Raw genomic sequence first — 12,006 nt, 5'->3', positions numbered from 1 at the left:
CCTCCTCTCTCTTCCCATCCTCTCTCCCCCTTTCTCTCCCTTCTCTCTCCCTCAGTTAGCAGACCATTCTTCAGACTCAGACTGTGTCTCTCTACTGCCTAGGTGTGGTCTGCTGTGTGAATTTACCAGATTGAATGCAAAATCAAATAATGACACAATAACCCAGGTAGATGTGACAGTCAAGTATCATTGAATCATTGAATCTTTGCGACCTTCAGTTCTATACACCCTGTGTGTCCGCACTAGGAACAGGTGCAGCATTGTTAGAAACAAAAGTTGTCTTCAAGCTGCTGCTTAGAGTACAAGTCTGAAAGGTGATGTCCATCCTATTAATCTGCCTAATAAACCAGCGATAGCAGAGCCAGCCACGATACTTGATGTTGGGGTCACTGACTATGTACTTTTAAATATTCAGCAAGTCTCCATTGCAGATTCACTGTGGACCTCTCCATTTCGGAAGAAGATTACTAACTGACTCATACATCACCCACAAGACGTGAAGAAAATAGCCTTGATGTTCATTCAGTTTTAATGCAGCTTAGGACCAGTCGAAAGGTTGCCAATTACGCTCTGGTAAATATGTTTTTTTTAACGCTGAAACATCAGCCTATTCAGCTGTCCTGGCAATTTTCTCTTCTGCCAAAAAACTTTTTTTATTTGCGAAGATTATTCTGATGTCCTTGCCCGGAATCTTGTTTGGAAACAATATGTTGACAAAACTGCACAAACACTTTCCTGGTGACATCGTTACTGAGATGAGCAGGGAGTTTTGTGGTTTAGTTCAGTTTACTTTAGTTTAGTTCAGTTCTGTTCAGTTCAGTTTAGTTCTGTCCAACACATAAGTCAAACTTATTGAATAGCAGTCTCCATCTACACTTCTTGCAGCAAGCTTCAGTTCAGTTTAGCGAGGTATCGAGGTACAGTGAAAAGCCTCTGCTGCATGCTAACCAGTCAGCGGAAAGACAACACATGATCACAATCCAGCCGTCCTCAGTGTACAGATACATGATGAAGGGAATAACATTTAGTGCAAGATAAAGTCCAGTAAAGTACCCCTATCCTAGTTCCACTGACCTCCTGATTAATTTTTCTGTTTGTATGCCTCATTGTCACCTCCCCTGAGCCAACAATGAACCATTCCACATTTCTTTGACCATCGTCCCCTTTGATCTGTGTTTTCACACCTTACCCCTCCATATCTCTGTGCCTGCCTCTCCCCTGACGCTTAGTCTGAAAAAGCGTCTTGACCCGAAACGTCACCCCGTGACCTGCGTGGTTTTTCACCGAGAAATTCGGTGTCCACACAATCTGTGGAATTCTTTGCCACAAACGGCTGTGGAGGCCGTCAACGGATATCTTTAAGGCGGAGATTGCCAGATATTTGATTAGTCAGGGTGTCAAGGGTTTGGGGCGAAACCGGGAGAATGGGGCTAGGAGGGAGAGATAGATCAGCCATGTTCGGATGGTGGAGTAGACCTGGTGGACCGAATGGCCTAATTTTCTGCTCCTATCACTTATGAATTTACGAGTTTATGAAGACACAACTTTGTGGAAACAGATGGCGGTGGAGGTCAAGTCATTGAGTATTTTTAAAGTGGAGATTGATGGGTTGTTCACTAACAAGGGCATTACAGTTTATGGGGAGAAGGCATGAGAATGGGGTTGAGAGGGGAAAACAGGTGCATCGTGTTCGAATGGTGGAGGGTACTCGATGGGCCGAAAGGCCTGAGTCTGCACCTCCATCTTATGGTTTTAATGTTGGAATGGACATAGTGGGCCAAAGGGCCTGTTTCTGAGCTGCATAACACTGTGACCATATGTGTGTCTGTGATGCGAAACCAATTTCAACGATTATTCAATATCAATTTCCCAAACTTTATGTACAAGGGATTCCCTGTGGTCTTTATCAGTCTTTGCTACACATACAGATATGACAAAGTCTACTGAGCTCGGAGTACACCAGCAATCTGGGCAGAAGGAATGGCTGACGTTTCGGGTGGAGACCCTTCTTCAGTTTGTAATTTAAGTGGCTGCTGCAAATTGCGAAATTGTGTGCAAGGTGTGGACGAGAAAGTGGGATGACGTAGAACTAGTGTGAACTGGTGAACGATGGTCGACAAGGACTCGGTGGGCCGAAATGCCTGTCTTTCAATTAAACCAAATTTATCTCCCTGTAATCTAATCTAATTCACACGCACCCTCAACACAACCAAATCTACTGTCGTCGTTTCCGGGGATCGTCTCGAGGAGGCTTCTGTAATGAGCCCCATCATTGTAGTGATATAACTATATACAAAAATAAATGTCACTGTAGTAGGCCCCCCTCGGTCAGGACTGACCATGGGTGATGCATCCTAGTTTGCAGGTGAATTGTGGTCGGATGCAAGCCTGGGCGATGTCATATGGAGGACAGGCTGTTGCCCATGCAGCACGTACTCCACGTCGCTGATCGATCCAATGGAACAGCAGGGCCGTTACAGTTTGGCACCAGCACCGTCGTAGGAGCTGCTATAGCAAGGTTGTAGACAACGACATACTGCCTTAGGGACTCCGACTTGATTTTCTTAAGGTTTACGCCTGGAGCCTTTTCCATGACTGGATATGACCACAAGGCAGTGGAGGTTTTAAATCAGAGTTTTCCCTCTCCTAGGTGGACCGCCTTCCCAGGCTGACGAGCCCCATCTGCCCGAGACTCGTGGAGGCAGGAGCGTCTACCTTCCCGTGCAGGTCTATAGCACCTGCCCACTGCCCAGAAATTTCACTGTAACTGACAAATAAAGTACCATTGAACCGTTGAACCTGTACGAAATTGGAACGTGGGAGGGAACCGGAGCACCCGCGCAAAAAACCCACGCGGGTCACGGGGAACACGTCCAAACTCCATATAGACAGCAACCATAGTCAGGATTGAACCTGGGTCTCTGGTGCTATGAGGCAACAACTCTACCGCTGAGCCACTGTCCTACCCTGACAGGAAAAATAACCAATTATATTCCGCAGCTTCAGAACTTAAACATGTAAGGCTGTGAATTTTATTAAGTAGTGTGTGTGTGTGTGTGTGTGTGATGTTCTCCCCGTGGCTGCGTGGGTTTTCTCCGAGTGCTCCGATTTCCTCCCACACTCCAAAGACATCACAGGTTTGTAGGTTGATTGGCTCAGGTAAAAAGTGTAAATTTTCCCCATTGTGTGTGGGAAAGTGCTTGTGTGCGGGGATCGCCGGTCGGTGCGGACTCGGTGGGTCCATGCTGCATCTCTATAATCTAAACCTCTCCCATTTCTTCACGGCAGCCAGGGTGCTCGAAGAGTCAACCTCCTCTCCTCGAAATCTCTCGGAGCATGCATCCTCTCCAATCATTGCCCCAATGCCAGAGTTCACACCCAACATCTTTAATGCAAAAGGAACAATGAATCAATTTGAAGATTCAAGAAAAAATATAAAATAGCTACTTAGTCTACTTAGTGGGAGATTTCAATTTTCCACACATAGACTGGGAAACACATTCTGTAAATGGGCTGGATGGGTTGGAGTTTGTAAAATGTGTGCAGGATAGTTTTTTGCAACAATACATAGAAGTACCTACTAGAGAAGGGGCGGTACTGGACCTCCTGTTAGGAAATGAGATGGGTCAGGTGGCAGAGGTATGCGTTGGGGAACAGTTCGGGTCCAGTGATCACAATACCATTAGTTTCAATATAATTATGGAGAGGGACAAAACTGGACCTAGGGTTGAGATTTTTGATTGGAGAAAGGCTAACTTTGAGGAGATGCGAAAGGATTTAAAAGGAGTAAATTGGGACAGTTTGTTTTATGGGAAAGATGTGGAAGAGAAATGGAGTACATTTAAAGGTGAAATTTTAAGAGTACAGAATCTTTATGTCCCTGTTCGGTTGAAAGGAAATCGTAAAAATTGTAAAGAGCCATGGTTTTCAAGGGAAATTGGACACTTGGTTCGGAAAAAGAGGGATATCTACAATAGTTATAGGCAGCATGGAGTAAATGAGGTGCTTGAGGAGTATAAAGAATGTAAAAAGAATCTTAAGAAAGAAATTAGAAAAGCTAAAAGAAGATATGAGGTTGCTTTGGCAAGTAAGGTAAAAGTAAATCCGAAGGGTTTCTACCGCTATATTAATAGCAAAAGGATAACGAGGGATAAAATTGGTCCATTAGAGAGTCAGAGTGGCCAACTATCTGCAGAGCCAAAAGAGATGGGGGAGATATTGAACAGTTTCTTTTCTTCGGTATTCACCAAGGAGAAGGATATTGAATTATGTGAGGTAAGGGAAACAAGTAGAGTAGCTATGGAAACTATGAGGATCAAAGAAGAGGAAGTACTGACACTTTTGAGAAATATAAAAGTGGATAAGTCTCCAGGTCCGGACAGGATATTCCCTAGGACATTGAGGGAAGTTAGTGTAGAAATAGCAGGGGCTATGGCAGAAATATTTCAAATGTCATTAGAAACGGGAATAGTGCCGGAGGATTGGCGTACTGCGCATGTTGTTCCATTGTTTAAAAAGGGGTCTAAGAGTAAACCTAGCAATTATAGACCTATTAGTTTGACGTCAGTGGTGGGCAAATTAATGGAAAGAATACTTAGAGATAATATATATAAGCATCGGGATAAACAGGGTCTGATTAGGAACAGTCAACATGGATTTGTGCCTGGAAGGTCATGTTTAACTAATCTTCTTGAATTTTTTGAAGATGTTACTCGGGAAATTGATGAGGGTAAAGCAGTGGATGTTGTGTATATGGACTTCAGTAAGGCCTTTGACAAGGTTCCTCATGGAAGGTTGGTTAAGAAGGTTCAATGGTTGGGTATTAATGGTGGAGTAGCAAGATGGATTTAACAGTGGCTGAATGGGAGATGCCAGAGAGTAATGGTGGATGGTTGTTTGTCAGGTTGGAGGCCAGTGACGAGTGGGGTGCCACAGGGATCTGTGTTGGGTCCACTGTTGTTTGTCATGTACATCAATGATCTGGACGATGGTGTGGTAAATTGGATTAGTAAGTATGCAGATGATACTAAGATAGGTGGGGTTGCGGGTAATGAAGAAGAGTTTCAAAGTCTACAGAGAGATTTATGCCAGTTGGAAGAGTGGGCTGAAAGATGGCAGATGGAGTTTAATGCTGATAAGTGTGAGGTGCTACATCTTGGCAGGACAAATCAAAATAGGACGTACATGGTAAATGGTAGGGAATTGAAGAATGTAGGTGAACAGAGGGATCTGGGAATAACTGTGCACAGTTCCATGAAAGTGGAATCTCATGTAGATAGGGTGGTAAAGAAAGCTTTTGGTGTGCTGGCCTTTATAAATCAGAGCATTGAGTATAGAAGTTGGGATGTAATGTTAAAATTGTACAAGGCATTGGTGAGGCCAATTCTGGAGTATGGTGTACAATTTTGGTCGCCTAATTATAGGAAGGATGTCAACAAAATAGAGAGAGTACAGAGGAGATTTACTAGAATGTTGCCTGGGTTTCAGCAACTAAGTTACAGAGAAAGGTTGAACAAGTTAGGGCTTTATTCTTTGGAGCGCAGAAGGTTAAGGGGGGACTTGATAGAGGTTTTTAAAATGATGAGAGGGATAGACAGAGTTGACGTGGAAAAGCTTTTCCCACTGAGAGTAGGGAAGATTCAAACAAGGGGACATGACTTGAGAATTAAGGGACTGAAGTTTAGGGGTAACATGAGGGGGAACTTCTTTACTCAGAGAGTGGTAGCTGTGTGGAATGAGCTTCCAGTGAAGGTGGTGGAGGCAGGTTCGTTTTTATCATTTAAAAATAAATTGGATAGTTATATGGATGGGAAAGGAATGGAGGGTTATGGTCTGAGCGCAGGTATATGGGACTAGGGGAGATTATGTGTTCGGCATGGACTAGAGGGGTCGAGATGGCCTGTTTCCGTGCTGTAATTGTTATATGGTTATATGTTATATGGTTAGTCTGTGCTATAAATCACCTCCATTCCAGAAGTAAGTTCATCAAATGTGTCGAACTTCCCCCATTTCACCTCCTCTAGACTTGTCACGGGTTTCTTGAGTTCCGCCAGCACAATTATACTCCTCCCCTCCCTCCCTTCCATTCCATGGTACCTCCCCTATGTTCCCAGCTTAGGGAACATAGACTCATACACTAATGACGTTACATCCTGTCCTTAGCTTCAGTCTTCTCCTCTTCACTCTTCTCTTCTTCACTTATCTCCGCCTGCTATTTTTGAGTCACCCGCTCCTTCTCTTCTTCAGCCTCCGCTTACTCAACCTTCCCTCCTTCATTCTTCATTTTCTTTGCTGTCTCTTTTTCAGTCTTCCTATCTTTCCCTTCCTCAATCTTCCTCAGTCTTATCTTCCTTGATCCATTCTCCTACCTACCTTCTTTTCTCTCGGTCTGCCACCCTCTTTCTTTGTTTGACGATCTCCAATCCTTTGGCACTTCACTTCCCCCTCTACCCGTCCTTGCTCTAGAGTCCTAGAGTGATACAGCATGGAAACAGGCCCTTCGGCCCAACTTACCCACACTAACCAACATGTCCCCGCTACACTAGTCCCACCTGCCTGCATTTGGCCCATATCCCTCCAAACCTGTTCTATCCATATACCTATCTAATTGTTTTTTAAACTTTGTGATAGTTCCTGTCTCAACTAACTCTTCTGGCAGCTCATTCCATACGCCCACCACCCTTTGTGTGAAAAGTTACCCCTCGGATTCCGATTAAATCTTTCCCCCTCACCTTAATTCTCATGTCCTGTTTGGACAACCTCCAATATAGTAACATCAAACCAATTTTTGTTTCTTAGCGCCCTAGCTTCCTGCCACTGAGGGACCAAGTGTTGGTCATCGCCAGCTCACATCCAACCTTGGTGTTGTCCTGCAAAGTGGAACTGGTCCTTTCATCTTGTTGCTTGGTAATAAACACCAGCTCGTGTTCTCTGTGGAAGTTGCAATCCGGAAACGCATTTATTCAATGGGACTGCTGCAGGCTATGGCTGTTTATCAGAATCACTCTGTTTATTTGCACTGTGAAAAACGTCTACTTTCTAATTAAAGGAATTAGCATGTGGAAATGTGTTTAATTAGAATAATTAATCAATACATTATTCATATCATAATATACCCTTCAAGTATCTTCAAGGATTAGGTGGTAACTTGCCATCGGCCTGGAGAGCAAAAGGTCACACAGTCTGGGATCTAGGAGATACACACATGCATATACACACACGCACACACACACAATGGGCGAATTATACTCATATCACATAGACTTATGAACTTATAATAATAATAATAATACATTTTATTTATGGGCGCCTTTCAAGAGTCTCAAGGACACCTAACCAAAATTTAGCAGGTAGAGGAAAAACATGTAAGGGGAATGAAATAAATAGTAGAGACATGACTAGTACACAAAGTAAAGACATAATTCAATTCAAAACTTATGACTTTATGACTTACACACTGCGGCAAATTAACCTGCAAACCCACTCATCTTTGGGATGTGTGAGGAGGCCTGAGCACCTGGTGGAAACCCACGTGGTCACAGGGAGAGCGTGTCTCTCGATATCTAATAAAGCTCTCTCAGGTCACCATGCTGCCTCCATTGCTCCCAGCTCATCCCATCTACTCCTTCAATAACTGAAGTTCACCACCTCAGGCAATGCCCTGACGAATTTCCCTTGGAGCCGTAGAGTCATGTAACCATTCTGGCCCTTCGGCCCAACTTGTCCATTCTGACCAAGGTGCTCCATCTGCACTGGTCCCATCCGCTCACATTTGGCCCATATCCTTTTCAACCTTTCCCATCCATGCACTGGTCCAAATGTCTTTTAAATGTTGTTATATTACCAGCCTCAACTACTGATGTATTCAAGAGAGAGTTAGATTTAGCTCTTAGGGCTAGCGGAATCGAGAGAGATGGGAAGAAAGCAGAAACGGGGGACTGATTCTGGATGATCAGCCATGATCATATTGAACGCGGTGCTTGATCGAAGGGCCAAATGGCCTACTCCAGCATCTATTTCCCTCAGTCTGAAGAAGTGTCTCGAACCGAAACGTCACCTATTCCTTTATTTCCAGAGTGTCTGCCTGTCCCGATGAGTTACTTGGTTCGGAAAAAGAGAGAGATCTACAATAATTATAGGCAGCTTGGAGTAAATTAGGTGGTTGAGGAGTATAAAGAATGTAAAATGAATCTTAAGAAATAAATTAGAAAAGCTAAAAGAAGATATGATGTTGCTTTGTCAAGTTAGGTGAAAGTAAATCCAAACGGTTTCTACAGCTATATTAATAGCAAAAGGATATGGAGCTGAGGCAGTAGTGGCCCGACTCGCTGAGGCGGCGTTCCAGCTTTTGGCAGCGGCCCGACTCGGAGCTGAGTCTGTGGCGGGCCGATTCGGAGCGGAGACAGCGGTCCAGCTTTCGGCAGCGGCGACATTACCACGGAGGTCCGCTGGACTGGAGGGCGGCATCTTCGGCCTGGATCGCCTCAGCGCAGAGGGAGAACAAGGAGGGAAGAGACAGAGACTAAGACGTTTGCCTCCATCACAGTGAGGAGGTGCTTGGTGAACTCACTGCGGTGGATGTTAATTTGTGTTTATTGTATGTTTTGTTATTTATTATTATTGTGTATGACTGCAGGCAACTAGCGAGCTCCCTTTGATCTCTCCATTGAAAATTAACGATCAATAGTAGGTACAAGTAGTCACAGTGGGTGTCGATGCATCTGTGTGTGATCACTTCCTACCTACCAGCGTTATCAAACACCGAAAGGATTGATTAACATTAGTTAACAACCTACTTAATAAAATTCACAGCCTTACATGTTTAAGTTCTGAAGATTGCAGAATATAATTGGTTATTTTTCCTGTCAGGGTAGGACAGTGGCTCAGCGGTAGAGTTGTTGCCTCACAGCACCAGAGGCCCGGGTTCAATCCTGACTATGGGTGCTGTCTGTACAGAGTTTGTACGTTCTCCCCGTGAACCGCGTGGGCTTTTTGCCCGGGTGCACCGGTTCCCTCCCACGTTCCAAATTCGTACAGGTTCAACGGTTCAATTATTTGTCAGTTGCAGTGACATTTCTGGGCAGTGGGCAGGTGCTATAGACCTGCACAGGAAGGTAGTCGCTCCCGCCCCCACGAGTCACGGGCAGATGGGGCTCGTCAGCCTGGGAAGGCAGTCCATCGATGTGAGGGAAAACTCTGATTTAAAACCTCCACTGCCTTGTGGTCATATCCAGTCATGGAAAAGGCTCCTGGAGTAAACCTCAAGAAAATCCGGAGTCGGAGCCCCTAAGGCAGTTTGTCGTTGTCTACAACCTCGCTCTGGCAGCTCCTGCGACGGCGCTGGTGCCAAACTGTAATGGCCCTGCTGTTTCTTTGGATCTATCAGCAACGTGAAGAGGGGGGACGTGCTGCATGGGCAACAGCATATAACATTGCCCAGGCTTGCATCTGACCACACTTCACCTGCAGACTAGGATGCATCACCCATGGTCAGTCCTGACCGAGGGGGGCCTACTACAGTGACATTTATTTTTGTATATAGTTATATCACTACAATGATGGGGTTCATGACAGACAAACCTGTAGAGCTATGCGGTAAGATTAGTTAGCACAGGTAATTAGGTAACACAGTTAGCTGCAGACTCCGCCCAGGACAGGAAGGCTCTGCAGGAACGGAAGGGACGTCACGACCGCGGTGCCACAGGTGCGGCCCGGGCTGTCGCTGTCGCCGAGGGAGGACGGACGGAGCCGCGGCTCGAGAGACTAACAGAGGCTAAGAGGTTTGCCGCGCACTGCAAGGGAGCAGTGGACCAGACAGGAAGAGCGGACGGAATTACCACTAGACAGCCAAACCAGTAGGTAATTTACGGCTGGGGTGAGTACTTTCCCATTTATAGGAGGTAGGATTATATAAATAAGGGGTGTATCAATACAGTAATCCGGGTAGGGGATTCTTAAATAGGACCAGTTAATTACTTATATAAGATGGGCGGCCAGGAGATGTGCCAATACTGTGAGATGTGGGAATTTGTCGACACCATTGATGTAGAAGATCCCTACAGCTGCAGTAAGTGTTTGAGGCTAGAGGAATTCGAGCTCCGCATTGATGAGCTGGAGAACCAACTTCATACACTGCGGTACATCAGGGAGGGGGAGTATTACCTGGATGTTTTATGCCAGGGGATGGTCACACCGACCAGTTTAATTAATTCAGTAGTCAGTGAGCAAGGAAAGGAAGGTGTGGCCATAAGCGAGGCAGGTAGGGGGAACCAGGAGGAGATGCGGCAGGAGCCACAGCCCTTGTCCCTGACGAGCATGACCGAGGCTCTTACTCAATGCAAGGACGGGATCAGGGGCTGTGGGAGGGATGAGCAACCTGGCTGCAGCACCGTGGATCAGGGGGCCATTCAAGAGGGGGGAGTTAGAAGAAATGCCGTAGTGATAGGGGATAGTATTATTCGGGGGGTAGATAAGGTTCTCTGCGGCCAGCAGAACATGTCCCGAAGGCTGTGTTGCCTACCCGGTGCTAGGGTTAAGGATATCTCTGCGATGCTGGAGAGAAATTTGCAGAGGGAGGGGGAGGATCCAGTGGTCGTGGTCCATGTGGGGACCAATGACATAGGAAGGACGAGGAAGGAGGATCTGCTGAAGGAGTTTGAGCAGTTAGGGAATAAATTAAAAAGCAGAACCTCGAGGGTACTGATCTCCGGATTGCTACCTGAGCCACGGGCCAAATCGGCAAGGGTACGTAAAATTAAAAAGCTGAATGCGTGGCTCAAAGACTGGTGTGGGAAAAATGGGTATGGTTTCTTGGGCCACTGGCACCAGTACTGGGACAGGGGGGATCTGTTCTGTAAGGACGGACTTCACCTGAACGGTGCTGGGACTGGGGTCCTGGCAAATCATATAACTAGGGCAGTAGAGAGGTCTTTAAACTAAGTAGCGGGGGGGGAGGTATCAAGGGGGGTAATAACGGCAGGGGTAGAGGAAATAGAGCAGGGTATCAGTGGGGAAGCGGAAAATCAAAATGTGACAGGAGGATCCAGAATGTGTGAAGATAAAGCTCTAGATGTAAAAGGGGCAAAAACGGAAAGGAAGGGTAGTAAAAATCATCTGAAAGTGCTTTATCTAAATGCACGGAGTATTCGAAATAAGATAAATGAATTAACGGTGCAATTAAGTATATATAGTTATGATATCGTGGCCATTACGGAGACATGGCTGCAAGGGGATCAGGACTGGGAGTTAAATATAGAGGGGTACTCGACAATTAGAAAAGATAGACAGGAAAGAAAGGGAGGAGGGGTGGCCCTTTTAATAAAGGAGGGAATAACGGCAATAGAGAGGAAGGATATTGCGTTGAAGGATCAGGATAGTGAAACAGCTTGGGTACAGATAGAGAATAACAAGGGGAAAAAAACACTAGTGGGTGTAATTTATAGACCTCCAAATAGCTGTGACGCTGTTAGTCAGAACATAAATCTGCAAATAGTTGACGCATGTAAAAAGGGAACTGCTGTAATCATGGGGGACTTCAATTTTCATATTAATTGGGCAAACCAAACTGGGCAGGGTAGACTAGAGGAAGAGTTTATAGAATGTATTAGAGACGGGTTCCTAGAACAGTATGTCACAGAACCGACAAGGGGGGAGGCAATCTTGGATCTGGTCCTGTGTAATGAAGCAGGATTAATTAAAAATGTCATAGTTAGGGACTCGTTGGGAACAAGTGACCACAATATGGTCGAATTCCATATTCAAATAGAAGGGGAGCAGGTTGAAACTCAGGCTAGGGTGCTTAGTCTAAATAAGGGGGATTATGAAGGTATGAGGACTGAGCTGATCAAAGTTGACTGGGATAGCAGACTCAATAATAAGACGGTACATGAGCAGTGGTGTACGTTTAAGGATCTACTGTATAACCTTCAAGAAAAAATTATTCCTATGAAGAAAAAAAGGGGTAAGGGTAAGAACAGTCAGCCATGGCTCAGTAAAACTATAAAGGAT

General features: G+C 45.3%; 1 long non-coding RNA gene across 1 annotated transcript; it reads left to right on the top strand.

The window, feature by feature from the left end:
* The first annotated feature begins 5,942 nt into the window (after positions 1-5,942).
* LOC116991602 lies at positions 5,943-7,065 on the top strand. Its single transcript, XR_004416834.1, has 2 exons — positions 5,943-5,976; positions 6,799-7,065. It is a non-coding gene; the product is annotated as an uncharacterized LOC116991602 (long non-coding RNA).
* Positions 7,066-12,006: the final 4,941 nt, after the last annotated feature.

The sequence above is a fragment of the Amblyraja radiata genome, chromosome 34 (assembly GCF_010909765.2).
Source record: "Amblyraja radiata isolate CabotCenter1 chromosome 34, sAmbRad1.1.pri, whole genome shotgun sequence".
In the NCBI taxonomy this organism is placed as follows: Eukaryota; Metazoa; Chordata; class Chondrichthyes; order Rajiformes; family Rajidae; genus Amblyraja; species Amblyraja radiata.
The sequence above is the reverse complement of the archived record's forward strand: the minus strand, read 5'-3'. Positions and strand labels throughout refer to the sequence as shown.